This window comes from Balaenoptera ricei, chromosome 1, assembly GCF_028023285.1.
Source record: "Balaenoptera ricei isolate mBalRic1 chromosome 1, mBalRic1.hap2, whole genome shotgun sequence".
In the NCBI taxonomy this organism is placed as follows: domain Eukaryota; kingdom Metazoa; phylum Chordata; class Mammalia; order Artiodactyla; family Balaenopteridae; genus Balaenoptera; species Balaenoptera ricei.
Genome location: NC_082639.1, coordinates 8,258,390 through 8,273,234, shown reverse-complemented (window position 1 = coordinate 8,273,234; position 14,845 = coordinate 8,258,390). Strand labels below are relative to the sequence as shown.

Below are 14,845 nucleotides of genomic sequence, written 5' to 3'. Positions count from 1 at the left end.
AGATGTGGCCCTGACAGGGCTAGCTGGGTTGTTTGCGGGTGGAGGTGGGGTTGGCGGCCTCTGGGAGGGACGTGTGTGTTTATTCCTGGAAATTGCCCAGTGCCCTGTGTGCTAATGTGGAGCTGAAAAGTCCCCTGCATTGTGCAGGCTCCTTTCCCCGTGAAAAGGCAATTGAGTCAGTGAGTTCCGAACGGATTGGAGCTGACAGTAAATGAAAATCTGGCAATGGGTAGAAAACAAGCTCCCCTGCCCGTACCCCCCACCTAACACACACTCGCTCAGCCCTCCCTGAACTCCCAATGCTTGTTTGGTTTTGACAAGGGGTTTGAAAATAATTATGATCCCTTTTGGTGTGTATCAACGTCATCAGCCGGGGTTCTGCCGCAGCCTCCTGCCCCCTTCTCCAGGGATGGCCTAGCCCCCTCCCGCAGGTTGCTGTAACCCCACCCCACCCCCAAACTCCCCTTCGCCTCCGTGGCTCCGCCAGCGATCCCGAACGAGTTAAGGGCTGAATCAACTCTAGACCCAGCTGTACATTTCACTCTGGGTTCCTGAATGAAGCGATGTGCTGTGCTCAGCACGATTGGAGACTGTCTGCCTCGGGTGGCCCACCCGGCCCCCACCCTGCTGGGCTCCACCAGCTTCCATGGACCTGCTGCTGGCAGCTGGGGAGCTGGTGGCCCATGCTGCAGGGATCTTGTCTGGTGCCCTCCCCACGGCCAGCCCCACATCAGAGACGTGTTTTAATTTGAAAAGAAAAGGTGCACCATTTGGAATTGGCATCATCCCTGGTTTGCAAGGGAGGCTTGCGATTTTGAGGGTTCGTATGTGCCGTGGGCCCTGCCCCCCCGTATTTTCCGTCTCCACCATGTCCACACCGGTACATCAGCTGACAGATATTTATTTCTACCTGGCTCTTGCCAATGGTCCCGTGTCCCTAGACCCCCACCCCCCTGCCACTTAAACGTTACCAAGAGAGCCAGGGAGGGAAATACTGCCACCTCGCAGATGCTCCTCCAGTCACCCCATATTTGTAAAATGGCATCTTTTTAGTCTGACTGCCCTCTCTCGGTGGAGGTGTGGCATCTCTCCTCTTCTTGGGGGGCAAGAGGCAAGGAGAAGCACTCATTCTGGCAGAATTCCAGCCTGCTCTTTGGGGTGTATATATCCCCCCATGGCTGGGGATGCCTCCCAGGGGCCCCCTTCTGGAAAAGTCCTGGTGGAGTGTCGTTACTTTAGCAGCTGTGCTGGGAGAGGCCCCCATGCGGAGGCACCAGAGAACAGTGGTCAGATGCACAGGTTCAGATCCCTAGTCCCTCATTTATTAGTGCTGCGACTTTAGGCGCCTCCCTAAAGGCTAGTGCCTATAGTATGGTGTTGCTGCAAGGATTAAATGAAATAATGCTGGTAAGGCACTTGACACAAGGCCTGGCACATGGTAACAAAGGGGAGCTATTATTGCTACTATTACTGTTACTACTCCGTCCTCCCCATCTGTCATCAGGAAGGCAGGAAGGGGGAGGGCTCAGGCCTGTCCCTGTGTTCGGGCTCCAGGACACCCTAGGCCAGGCTGGAGCCGTGGCCCAGTGGCTGTGGCCCCTGGAATTTTGCTGAAGCATACTTGCCAAACCAGCAAAGCAAACGTGTTGGTCCAGTACGGAGCCCTGGAGGGAGCAGGGAGGAGGCTTGCCATGCCCAGGGCTGGACTCTTGGATCCCCAAGGGGGCAGCCCCTGGGCTGGCCTGGCCTGCCTGTCCCAGGGAGGAACCGCCTCCCAGACGCTGGCACCATCTTGCTTCTCTTTGGCTTCTCCTCAGAGTCGGGAGCGTGGCCCCTGCTCTCCCCCAGGTGCAGGTGGCCTTTGCAGCCTGGCACCTGTTCCTGGAGGGCGGCTGCCAGCAAAGGTTCAAACCCGGGGATCACCCTCTGTGTCCTCCGGGTCCTTGCACGAGGCCTGTTTGCTCCCGGAGGGACTCGCCTGGGCCGGTCCTGGGGGAGGGGGTCAGAGAGGGGCTCGTCCTCTCATCCCAGAGCGCCCTTCCTCGCCCTCCAGGTGAGTCACAGGAGAGCCAGGACCAGCATCCTCAGATCTGTGTGCGGGGGCCTTGCTGGGGGTGGGGCAAGGGGAGACACGTGAAAGGATGACGGATGTGGAGGGAGTCGGGGAGGAGGTAAAGCGTCCTGCTTTTGTCTCCAAGGGTCAGCAAGCAAGCTGAGTTGGTTTTACATTTTCATTTTATTAAAAGAGGAAGGAAGTAGACATTTACCGTGCACCAACTATGTGTCAGATGCTGTGCTGTGACTTTCTGTGGGATTGAAGGACACAGGCAGGTAGTGGTCCGATTCCCATTGTCCCAATCAGGAAATAAGGCTCAGAGAGGTTAAGTCATTTACCTGAGTTCACCCTGCTGGTTAAAGGAGAATCGGAGTTTGAATGCAGATTGATATGACTCTGACACGCATGCTTTTCTCCTTACACTGGGAAAATATAACCATTATTTTAAACGGTTTTTGAAAATACGTAAAAGGAAGAAAATTCACCCATAATTGAACTATGGTAACACCACTTCATTTAGTATTTAGTGTTTTTCCTTCCTGTGTTTTTTTCCTTTGCTGTCTGTATATATATATGTATGTAATATACATTTTACATAATTATAATCATAAGAGAATATCATTTGGGTTGAGACCCAGGATGAGATGGGAGGGTCTCCTGAGCTGGGGCCGCTGGAGAGTGATTGATTCTCGGCAAAATGGAAACCTGGTTTTGGCCCGGAGCCATCTTTTCGGTAATGAGGTTCCTGAAGTTGCACTGGAGAAAGCAAACTGGGTGAATGGGGTGGTGAAAAAGACCCCTGTATTCCCTCCTGGGTTGGTTTTGCTCAGTTAAGTGGTAGAATTTTCCTTTTAACTCACTTCCTTCTTGCTTTTGACAAATGGGAATATTTGTACCATTTTCCCGAATGACCTCCTCTCCTTGGGGTAATGAGAAAATGAAAGTCTCTGCTAAGTGCTTTGAGATATTCAGATATAAAAATGGAGAGCCGAGTGTTGTCATGGGCCTTTTGCTGCCAGGGCGCTTTATAAAGAGGAAGTGCAGTTTGGGGGGGCGGTGAAGGTCAGCATGGGGATGAAGGCCATTGCTAGAAGCAGCATCTCTCTGGGCACGGGGGCCCGGGCGTTCGGGGCCCTGCACAGGATGGGCAGGGTTTCAGTGGAGCTCCCTCCACCTTCCTCCAGGTACACACTCCAAGTCCAGGCCCCCACGGTCAAGGTGATCTGGATCACTCAGGCAAAGCCCCCACCTTGGTTCGAATCATGTGGATAAATGATCCAGTTCAAGGAGAGGTCTTCCCCGGCCCCCTTCTCCCCATCTCGCCTCATAGCGTCAGCCCAAGAATAACACGACAGAAGAAATACTGTCACCTATGCAAGTAATGATCCTGCAGATGATTTCGAAACATGGAAAAATGTTTATTACGTGAGTGAATAAACAAAACAACACACTGAAGGCCAAGTATTGTGAACGCCATGATAGAAACTATATAAAAATTGCAAATGCGTATGGACAAAGCTTGCAAGGTAATCCTCCGAAATGAAGATGATAGAGTAAGGGTGATGGGACGACGGTGATTTGTTTTTTATTTCACAACATTTTCTTTAAATTCCCCCCATGATTAAAAACCAACAAAGCCAACCTGTAGGCCCAGTAGGGGGCCCAGTAGGGGGCCCTGGGGAGGGGGAGGGGGCGGGACAGTGCCAGGCAAGAGGGCGCCTGCACCCACGGCTGTGCCAGCCCCAGAAACCTATGAGATCTCCAGAAGCCGAGGCGTATCGGTGACTCAGACCTTCGTGTTATGCTGTTCAACAATAGCTTTTGTCCTTTGCCCAAAACCCTAGGCCAGTGTATTAAAAAAAAAAAATTATAAAATTATGAGATAGTTTGTACTTTCCTTACCAGCCTGTGCCAGCTTCGGGTGCTTTATTTATTCAAGGTGGGGAGGCAGGGAAGGCGGGGTGGAGTGGGGGGCAGACAAAAAGGAAAAGAAAAACAAGGTAGAACTCGGACAAGGCCCAAGAAACGTTTGAGCCTCAACAACAAACTTTCTTTTGTTTCCCCAGTGGGGAGAAAAAAATAAGGAGGAAAAAATGCAGAGGACCAGTTTGAACCGAATAAAACGCCTCACGTTTTGTGCGTGGGGTTGCCTCTTGCAGGGGGGTTTGCCTTTTGTTTGTGGAACATAGAAAGCTATTTCGTGACACTCATCTCTGGGCTAGAACTTGACGGGGGTGGGAGTGGAGGGACCCAGGCAGAAAGGGCCGGAGCAAGGACGGCCAGGTTGGGCTCTGGTGAACATGAACGTTTCACTTGGCTGTTCTAGCCAGTACCGCCCAACTGCCAACAGCCTTTGCCCTCACTTCCGGTTGGGTTTAAAGAAGTTTCCGACCTCCTGGTGTCCCAGAAGCAACTCTGTGCTAGTGTTCAGAATTTCATGTGAATCAGGGGTGAGGACAGGTTTGCCTTGTACCAGTCTGGACCAGAATGTTCCTCCCTGTGTCCATTGGAAGACATTTTAAGAATAAGATTTAGGAAGAAAGACCTTGGGAGGAGAGAATTGGGAATGGGTGTGTGTGTGTGTAGTTGTGTGTGTGTGTGCGTGATTGTGTGGTTGCATGTGTTGTACATGTGTAAAATTGTGTGTGAGTGATTGTATATGGTTGTTTGTAAGATTGTGTGAGTGATTTGTGTGAATGGTTGTGTGAAATTGTATGAATGTGTGTGACTGTGTATGTGAGATTGTGTGTGTGATTGTGTGTGAGAGATTGATTGTGTAAGTAATTATATGTGAGGTTGTGTGATTGTGATATGATTGTGGGTGATTGTGATTGTGTGTACGTGTGTCCCCTTTAGTCGTAATCACTTTTTCCCCCAGTCGTAATAGCCAGGCCAAGTAAAATTAATGGGGGCTTACATCTATTTTTTCCCATATTACCTTTTCCCCATCCCCCAAACCAGTTCTCCTAGTGAACCTGTCAGGCAGCCCAGACCCTGGGCTGATTGGCAATTCTTTCTTCAGAATTAGCTCAAAGGATTTTGTAGGAATAATCCAGGCTCTTTGGCAACAGGGTGACCAGTAAGAGAAGGAGGCTTGTGGGTTAAAGGCAGAGTCACAGCGGTCTGAGGTGGCCTGGCCTGGAACTCAGGTGCCCCAGTCTGAGACCCTGATGAGGATCCCAGCGCTGTCGACCTTATTCCAGGGCTCCCGTCTGCCCTTGCCGAGGCCATCTCGGAAGCGGATTTGCTGTCAAACCTCCGAGGCTACGTGGGCTTTAATGTGACTTCCTGATCTTTCAGTCACTGTGACCATTCCTGAGAAGGCAGCACAGGGATGATTGTGCTTGTTTTACAGATGAAGAAACTGAGGCCCAGAGAGGGGAGGTACCTTGTCTAAGATCACACAGCTAGTCAGTGACAGATTTGGAACCAGGACTGAGTCTTTGTGCCACTTGGAAACATGGTCATCTCTCCCGATGGCTCAGGGCAAGGCTGACCAGTCCCCAAGGACAAGGAATCCTGCTTGCATCCACTTACAGGAAACAAAGGGACCCTCCTGGTGGGTCAGACGCTCTGTGGCTGTGGTTAGGTGACTGGTCTTCTGGTTTCAGGGACTGTCTCTGCTGAGGAACGTGTGCTGGACGGTGAGACAGGATGAGGGGGTTCTAGCCCCACCTCTGTCACCCACAAGCAGCCACTTCCCAAGACCTCAGCTTTGCTGTCTATGGATAGAGTAAGAGCCTGGACCCAGTGGTTCCTCGTCCCTTCCTTGGACGGCGGAGCTTCCTGCCACAATCCAGAGTCCCCAGCTGCGCCATGCAGCAAACCTGTCAAACCAGAGATGCCAGTTTTCCCAGGGCTCCCATGAGCTAGCTCCCTGCCCCTTTCTTGTGCCGGGGACAGCCTTTAGAGGCTCATCAAGCAATGCCCCCGGCCCATGCCCCGTGCACCTGCTTACTGATAACTGCATGTCTGAATGTGGCTCGTGTCAGAGCCCTTTGGTTTGAGTACTCAGAGGCTGAGACGTGAGAAAATTAAGAGCAGGGGAGAGAAGTGGTACCCTGTGACAAGAGGCAGCTGTGGTGAAAGGGGCAGGCGCCATGCCCAGCGTGAGCACCATCTGGGCAGGAGGCCTGGCTTCCAGCTGTGGTGGCTCCGGAAGGGCAGAGCCTGGGAGGGATGATTTTGAAGCCACTACTATGGAGATTAAGGGGATGAGAATGTAAATCTCAAGTAAAAAGGTAATTGAATGTAATAGCAAACACTGCTCGCTCTATGTTAATTTTAGCTCTTCCCCTGGATACAAGGCGCTGTATTAGTGTTTTATTACCATTTTGTTTGCACTAATAAAATAGTAAAATTTATTTCAAGGAAGTTGAAGGATGGTTTTACAATGCAAATTTGAAGAAATTGGACTTTTCATTTATGCCTCTGCTATTTTATACCCTGACGGGTGTAAATTAGCTACAGGGACCTAGCAGACCCCACTGATGGTGACTTGGGAGGCGGGAGCCCTGGCAGAGGTTCCAGACTAGCTTAGGGCATAAAGCAGAATGCCCCACAGAGAGGCTGGGGGGACATGGGGGGTATGATTGGGTGGGACGGGGTGGTGGGTGAGGGTGTGTCAGGCATGAATGACAATGGTTGTCAGCAGACACGTCACACACTGAGCCTGCAGGGAGACACACGTGGCCTCAGACCTCAGGGCTGTGTCTTTCCTCTCTGCCCTTTGGCCTCCTTCCTGTCTTGACATTGAGCCTCAGTTAACCTGGTGAACCCCCAAGGGGAACTGAGCAACTTCTTTCCTCTGCTACTCCAAAGGAGGGGTAGACCAGGTGTCCAGTCTACACAACACCCTTTTTAAAGGGGCTGCAGGTTTAGGGGAGCCATGGGAATGTGAAAGAAAGACACTGAGCCTAAAAAGAGCCAGGGAAAAAGACCCAGGCCAGACACCAGTCTGGCAGAGACTCCCCGGCACAATCCCCTTCTCCATTCTTCTTTCTGACCCGGGCATACTTGAGAAACTGGACAAAGGATGTTTTCAAAAAGCCAGCATTTCTTCAAGTTGGACCAAATGGTAGTGTCCATGAACAAAAAAGTCTAGAGGACTGAATTTTCTTTAAAAAAATCAAGTTGTCTGAATTTTAGGGAACTGGATGATAGCACAGGAAGGTGGAGAAGGGAAGGAAAGGGATGATGAGAGAGTTTCATCTTGAGTTTTGGGTAAAGAATTCAGGTTGGTTCTTGTTTTATCCAAACCGGTTTGTTTATCTCTGAAAAATTATCAGCAGCAATGGCCCAAAGCGCTGCATTGGGGGACCAGCTTCCAAAGGGTAGGGACCCGAACAAGTGGTCTAATGTCTGGCGAGGTCTGTAGCTTGTATTGCCCTGGTTCTCTGGCTGCCTGCCTGGTGCGGGGGAAACGGTGAGCCAGTGATGCTGGTTTCCAGCCCCAGCCCTAGGTCTTGTGGGGTTTTTCTCTATGTGTTTTTGCTCCCTGTTCGAGAGTGATGTGTGTGTGTGTGTGTGCACGCGCGTGTGTGTTTAATGCAAAGATTCAAACTGTTGATACTGGCAAAGCCAGAGTTGAAAAACTGGAGCAGAAATGGCGGCAGAAGACACTTGAGGCTTCCCTTGACTGCAGGCGGTGTGAGCTCTGGGTGTTAGCGTTTTGCTCTCGGGCTGCAGGGAACTTGGCACTGGGGCAGGGGAGGGTGGGCACAGGCTCCCAGCCTCTCCTGGTGGCTCCTAGAGGGCCTGCAGGCTCGCATTTGGAGCAGAGGGGTCTGCATTGACTTGGGTGGTGGGAAATGTCTGAGGGTCAGGCCGGCCTCCAGCAGCAGGGCCAGCGTTCCATGTGATTATGTTTGGAGTAGGAAAGTTCTCCATCTGGGGCACTTGGATCAAGGGGCTATGGGTGGGATTTCTTGGGATCGTGGGGTTTAGAGGATGTGCAGAAGGCAAGGGACTCCAAGCCCGGACCCATAACAAGCCAGGAACCTCTTCCTTCCCACTGCTGGGAACACGGGAGGCCCTGTGGTTCTGAGGGGGCAGAGAGGGAGGGCCAGTGCTAGTGGAGATGGCCAGGACAGCTTTGAGAGTGTTGCTGAAAGAAACCAGAGATGAAAACATTTAAAAGTGGTGCGTCTTTTAGCTTTGGAAATGGTTCCCGATTCTCTGAGAGCAGGGAGAGTGCATCAGGCAGGGGGGTTACACTTTGGGTGGATTTCAATCCAAAACTGTAATTATATCAAGGAGCAGATGGAAATGGGAAAAGAGGATTAGTGGTGTGGCCTGCTTGGGCCTGGTGGTAGAGGTGGCAGGCTTGACCTCTGTGCTTGGATCACAGCAAAGGTGGTTTGCCCCGGAAGACCCCAAGGAACAGCCTGGGTACCTCTTCTCTTCTGGTCTACTCTTCACTCTCCCTGAGCCATCTCTGGAGAGCCGGGTCCCCTCTGAGTAGCTCAGGGCTGCTCCCCACCCTCCCTGCTTCTTCTCAACACCTGTTGTCACATGTCAGCTCCAGCCTGGAGTAGAAGGAAGGTCCATTCTGATTGATTTGACATTCTTTTCGGCATGCGGTATATGTGTGCGTGTGTTGGGGAGAGGGTGACCCTAAAGGATACCAGCAGATTGCTCTCAGAGGTGGCCAGTAAACCCTGGAAGCTAGCCCCCCACTTGCTGCTTTGTCCTGTTTGGTTTGGAGGAGCCTGTGGCCTGGGTTTCTCCTTTAGGTGGGAGAAAAGGCTGCCAGAACTCTTAGGTCTTTGGCCCACAAGCCTCTGACTCTGCCTCTCATCCCGCTGAGCCCCCTGGGGTGTGACGGTGGCATCCCCAAGTATTGTGAACCCCCAGCTCACCTTTCTCTTCTCCCTGCCCCCCTGCCTTGCACCTGTCAGCTGTTTCATTGACTGTCTGGCTTGGCTGCCACCCATCCCATCCTCCCAGGCCAGCTCCTCCCTCCCCCCCACCCCTCAGGCCTACACTGCCCCCCTTCCTGTCTCTGCCCACGTCTGTCTCTACCTGCCCGTCGCCGGCACACCTGAGGATCCGAGGCTGCCTAACGGAGTGTGGGGATGCTTCAGGGTGTTTACCAGACAGCCGGGATAAGGTATTAAATCCCGTTGCTGTCTTCCCAGGGCCAGGTTCCTCAGATGGTTTTCCAAATTCCTAATCTCAGTGCCCACATCCCTGCCCGGCCCCTGTTTGATGGGAGCCTTCCTTTCCGATTGAAGCTGAACCGAACAGACTCTGTCGTGAGGTTGGGTCCGGGTTCCTACCGGGGCATGATGACATGGAGGTCCAGCCCCTTCCTCCCTGGAGGAAGGAGGTTCTTCCCTCCTCTCCTCCTTCCTTTCTTTGGGAATCTTAGGGAGTAGGGGTCAGGATTCTGCCACCAGGTGTTCTAGAGCCTTCTTGAGTGTCCCCCTCCCCTACCAGTGTGGTCATGAGGCAGGAGCAGGTAAATGACAGCCCTTCCTGAGCCCAGCGTTACAGTTCTTCCTGCTCGAAATAAAAATGGCCAGGGTGGGGTTTTGCCCACGGTACTGAACACCCTGACTTGCCCCAGAAGAGAGTCTGCAAAGCAAACCTGTTTCTCCACGGCGTCTCTGCGCTGTTTTGGGAGCGCTAGGAAGGAGGCTTGCTCCTGTCGGTGCTCTGGGTGGACACCTGTCCTCATTAAGCTGGCCTGGCCTCTGGGGTGACAGACAGGAGGGCTCAAATGTGCCCCAGTGAACAGCGACATTGAGGCGCCCCGTGGTATCCACTTGTGATGATGGGCAGAAGCAGCTTCCGGGGGTCTTCCCTTCTCTAGGACATCTGAGGCTTGTCTCCCCTTCCTGGGATGGAGCAGGGAACTCTGTCCCCATCCTCAGCCTTCTCTCCCAGAAACTAGACCGAAAGAGGCAAATTAGCCTCCTTCACTGCCCGCTATCCCCCAAGCTGGGAACTTTCTATGAGGGGTAGAGCACCCTTCAGGGGGTGCTTGGGACTGATGGATGTGTCCTTGCTCTGAGCTGCCACGTGACCTGGCCAGACCTTTCTAGTTTCGGCTTCTTTTTCTCTGGCTCTGTGTTCCCTCTTCCTTTTCCCTCCCGTGCCCCCTCTCCTCCTTCCTCCAGGCAACCAGAGGTCTCTTGGGTTTCACAACACCGGGAGCTTCCCTCTCTCTCCAGGTCTCTTCACCTCATTCCTGCTCAGGCTCCAGGTGGCCGGCGACTCCACCCTCTTCCTGTTGCCTTGGCACTCAGCACTGCACTGGGCTTTCTCCTCTCTCCCTTCCTGAGCTTAGGGCACTGACAGGAGCAGGGGGATCTCTGGGACCCAGCAGAGAGGGCTTTGGCAGCAGTGAAGCAGGGCTGGGGCCAGAGCAAGGGGCACTGCGGCAGACTTCACGCTGGGTCCTCAGCCAGGACCCTCACTATCAAGGCTTCTTCCGTGGTCATGCAAGCCGGGGCTCCTGTAAGAGTCCTGGGTGCCAGGGTTCCTGATGTTATTTCAGGGTATTCTTTTTCTAATATGTGTTGGGCAAGGACTAAGAAGTGGAGTAGAAAAAAAGGAGGGCAAAGACAATCTGGAAGATGACATTTGCCATGAGGATGAGAAGGAGGAGGAGGGGTGGGGGAAGAGGAGGAGGGAAGAGGTGAAATTAATTCATTAGAAAAACGTGTTTGCTGGCTTTGCTTAGGCGCCTCCATTTTAAAAGTCTACGTTTACAATAAGTCGCTAATTAAAATACAAAATTAAGCACCAGCTATGTTTTTTCTTTTCCCCTTACACTTTAACTGCATGATTTTTTGTGATGTAATTTCTGGAAACACCCAGTGTACCTCACAGGGTTGATTGTTTGATAAACTAGAAGCACCTGAAACCAACCCCCAAAAATAAATATATAAATCCAGGGGGAACTTAAGGTAGATTGGAAATGACAGAGAACTGCAGACAGCACGGAACCAAAAATCCACAAGAATAATAATAATAAAAACCTTCTAAGTAAGGACATTTATCCTGCCTACCCCGAAACCAGAACTATCTGTGCATCTCAGGGAAAATAAAAAGCTGAAATGGAAACCAGATCAAGTGGGGTAATCGCTCCCTGTCCCCCACCCTCCAGGTTAGTGCTATGGAAAAAAAGCAAAAACAACTCAGAATCCTCCCTGATTCCATTTCAAGCTGGGCTCAGTACTTGCTGGGCCTTTTTCTTTCATCACGGACTTTTCAAGGGGAATTTCTTTTTTTTTTAAAATAAATTTATTTATTTATTTTTGGCTGCGTTGGGTGTTCGTTGCTGCGCACGGGCTTTCTTTGGTTGCGGCGAGCGGGGGCTACTCTTCGTTGCGGTGTGCAGGCTTCTCATTGTGGTGGCTCCTCTTGTGGAGCACGGGCTCTAGGTGCGCAGGCTTCAGTAGTTGTGGTGCGCAGGCTCAGTAGTTGTGGCTCGTGGGCTCTAGAGCGCAGGCTCAGTAGTTGTGGCTCACAGGCTTAGTTGCTCCGCGGCATGTGGGATCTTCCTGGACCAGGGCTCGAACCCGTATCCCCTGCATTGGCAGGCGGATTCTTAACCACTGCGCCACCCGGGAAGTCTTCCAAGGGGAATTTCTTCATCCCCCTTGTTCTGAACCAAGATGCAGTCCCAAGAGTGGGTGAATGGGGGCAATGACTGTCCCCCCTTGGGAAAAACAAGCCTCTCCATGCCCACAGAGGGCAGACAATATGTCCCAGGTTTGGTTGCTGGCCGAGTTCCTGGCTGTTCTAGAAGGTAGTGGGAAAGGGTGGTCCATGGTAAGAATGGTGTGTGTTGCCTTTTGCAGACAGCCCCATGGCCTGCTGCCTTCTTTAAGATGCAGACCTGGGTGATGATTGCAAAACTGCTGAGAAACCTGTCAGGAACTGACTCCAGGGTGGGGCTGGGAGGAAACTGGATCCCACTGGCAGCCTGGCTGCTGGAGGATCCTAGGCCCAGCATTGTCTGTGGGCCCGAGGCCTCCTGAGTACCGGGCATCTGGGCAATAGGAGGGTCAGGGACAGAGGGGACTTGGACCACACTGCCTTCTCCTTTCTCTGATCAAAAGCTGGAGGCCCAGCTGGCCAGGGGCCCCAGTAATCTCTTCATAAACTTCCCTCCTGGGGAAAAAGGATTTGCCTCTTTTTAAGGTCTTTTTTAAAAAGACATGTTTTTCCTGATTGTAAGTCATGCTCATGGCTCATTGGAAAATACAAAAACCTGTGAAGAAAATAATTTTTAAACATGTAGTGTAGTTAAAAGTACAGGTTAGGTGAACAGAGTGACTTGGGTTTGAGCCCCAGCTTTGCCCCCCAGCGCTGTGACTCTTGGTAAGTTACTTAACATTGTTCAACCTCGGTTTCCTCATCTATAAAGTGGGGATAACGATCGTATGTATCTTGGAGGGTGGGGAGGATTCAGCGTGATGATCCGTATGAAATATTGAGCACTGAGCCCGACACACAGCATACTTGAACATTAACTATTTCTGTTATTGTAGTTAATAATGATTGTTCTACTGCCTTGAGATAATAGGCTTTTTAATTTTTTATATCGATGAAATTCTCTCTCTAAACCTGTGCTGTCCAATACAGTAGCCTCTAGGCACATGTGGCCATTTAAACTTAAACTAAAATTAAATAAAATTAAAAATTCAGCTCCACAGTCACACCTGCCACATTTCGAGTGCTCCATAGCCACACACGGCCAGCGGCTACCGTACTGGATAGCGTCGAAAGTTCTACTGGACAGCATTCTAAGCGATAGAGTCATATGAGTTCTGTCTCCCCAGTTTCCTGCTTTCTGTACTTGTCTGTTAATGGCTGCATAGTGGTCCACGATATGGCTGAGTCGCACTTCTTATTGGTTTCAGTCTTTGTTCCTGGGATGTTGGAGCATCCTTTGGGCTCTGATTGGGCCCTCTGGGGTCGCCCTTCCCGGCACTGGTGATGTGCCGCTCTCTGATTGGTGCCAGGCAGCAAGGCATTCTGGGAGGAGCAGGGCCTCACGTGCTGATTGGCTCCCAGTGGTGGTGCCAGGGCAAGGGGCGGGGCTCTGTTCCCCCCCAGTGGGCCCTGTCAGAGCAGGAGGGGGCTGCCCCTCTCAGCCCCCCGTGCGTCCCCTCAGGCTGGCTCATCCACACCCTTCACCTCACAGGGCGGAGACCAGGGAGAGGAGGGACGTGCTCGAGGTAGTAATAATGAGCAATCGTGACCCGCCTCCACTGACCCGAGGGTCCCAGGTGTTCCTAGGAGCACCCCCAGGGAACCCCCCAGGAGAGGGTGGCCTTTCTTGGTGGGGAGCGAATGCCATGGTTGGGGCTGGCCTGGCTCCCTGAGGCCTGCGCAGACCTCCAGGGCCTGGTGAGGGTCTTCAGGCTTCTGGAAGGGCCCTGACTGAAGAGGGTTGTGAGATTCCAGGGAGGGAATGCCAGGGTCCCAGGTCGGGGGCAGCTCCAGAAAGACCCTGGAATGGCGGGTGACCATCCTGTGACTGGGGTTCGTGGAGTGAGCGTCGGGATGCCGGGGTGACGCCGGGGTGGTGGTCCAAGCCTCTCTTCCAGCTGGGCGGTCCACACCCTCCTGGGTGGCCAAGGGCAGAGTTCTGGGTGAGGGGCTGTGGGCAGGGCAGGCTGGATAAGTAATCCCCGGGGCAGTGGGCAAGACAGATAGGGAGAGCCGAAACCGGACCTGCTGATGTGGCCCTTTCTGCTTGCAGCGGATCATAAAATATGGCTCAGATTTTCATTACGGGCTCTATCGATTATCTTCTGGGACGGATGAATTATAGAGAACATTAAATTTTTTAAAAAAAGCAAGGGAGAGAGGAAATATCTGAATGAGTTTGGGTGGTCGATGGCAGAAAGGGCTGAGCCACCAAGCCTGTGTGACCTCTGTCTCCGAGCAGGGTGAGAACCAGACGGCTCAGGGTGGACAGCCTCTGACTGCAGCTCTCAGCCTCCCAGGCCTCCTGGGCCTCCGTGGGCCGGGCCTCGCCACAGGGGAGGCCTAGGCTCTCCTCGCCTGTGCCCTGTCCCCTGCAGGAATCTGCCTAAGTTCTTAGAAGGCAGACGCTTGGGTTGTTCACAGGATTCTGACCCAGAAGTAGGACCTTTCCCAGGCTTTGGGCCTTCAGTGATGGGAGGTGGGCCCCAAACTCTGCTGCTTCCCCTCCAGGACCTCCTGATTCTGGAGAGCATCTTTTGTCTCCTGGGGTCAGGACTGGGACAGGACCTCCTGAGGAATGTGGATACCTGAGCCCGTTGGCCATCTCAGCTTTCCCCTACTTCTTGTTCCTTCCATCGGCAGTCACTGGCTTGGAGGATTTCCGTTTTCCTTTGTAAGTTTGGGGAAAACGCATCTGGGTTGCACTGCTGTGCATCTAAGTCCAGTCTGGAAAGAGAACCTCCTGGAAGCTCATCATCCCTCCCTTGCTTCCTCCCCACCGGCTTCCCTCTCCCTCTCCTTGCCAAGCAGCGTGTTGCGCAGGTGTCAGGCAGGCCTGGGTTCAAATCACTTCCCGGTGTGTGACCTTGCGTGGGTCACATCCCTCTATGAGTCTTAGTTCCTCAGCTGTCCAATTGGGATAATAAACTGTCTCATTGGATTCTTGTGATGATTACATGCATTAATGTATTAAGGTCCTTGGTACATAGTACTTAATAAATGTGAACTATTATTATTTTCCTCCTCTACAGGGGCAGAGGCTGGAAACCTTTCCCCCGTTCTCTTCATTTAGCCCTTTTGATTGATTTTATTTATTAAGTACTTATAGCACGTACTATG

At 52.3% G+C, this 14,845-nt stretch overlaps 1 protein-coding gene across 4 annotated transcripts in view; it reads left to right on the top strand.

Moving 5' to 3' along the window:
- The window catches only part of CASZ1 (castor zinc finger 1), a 147,671-nt gene that overhangs the window by 12,727 nt on the left and 120,099 nt on the right, over positions 1 to 14,845 (top strand). Inside the window, exon 1 of one of the 4 annotated variants that reach the window (XM_059912808.1) lies at positions 3,330 to 3,582. The exons of the other annotated variants lie outside the window; for them this stretch is intronic. The gene's annotated coding sequence lies outside the window, so the exon portion shown is untranslated. Of the gene's footprint in view, positions 1 to 3,329; positions 3,583 to 14,845 lie in introns of those variants that run through there. 4 annotated transcript variants of the gene reach the window in all.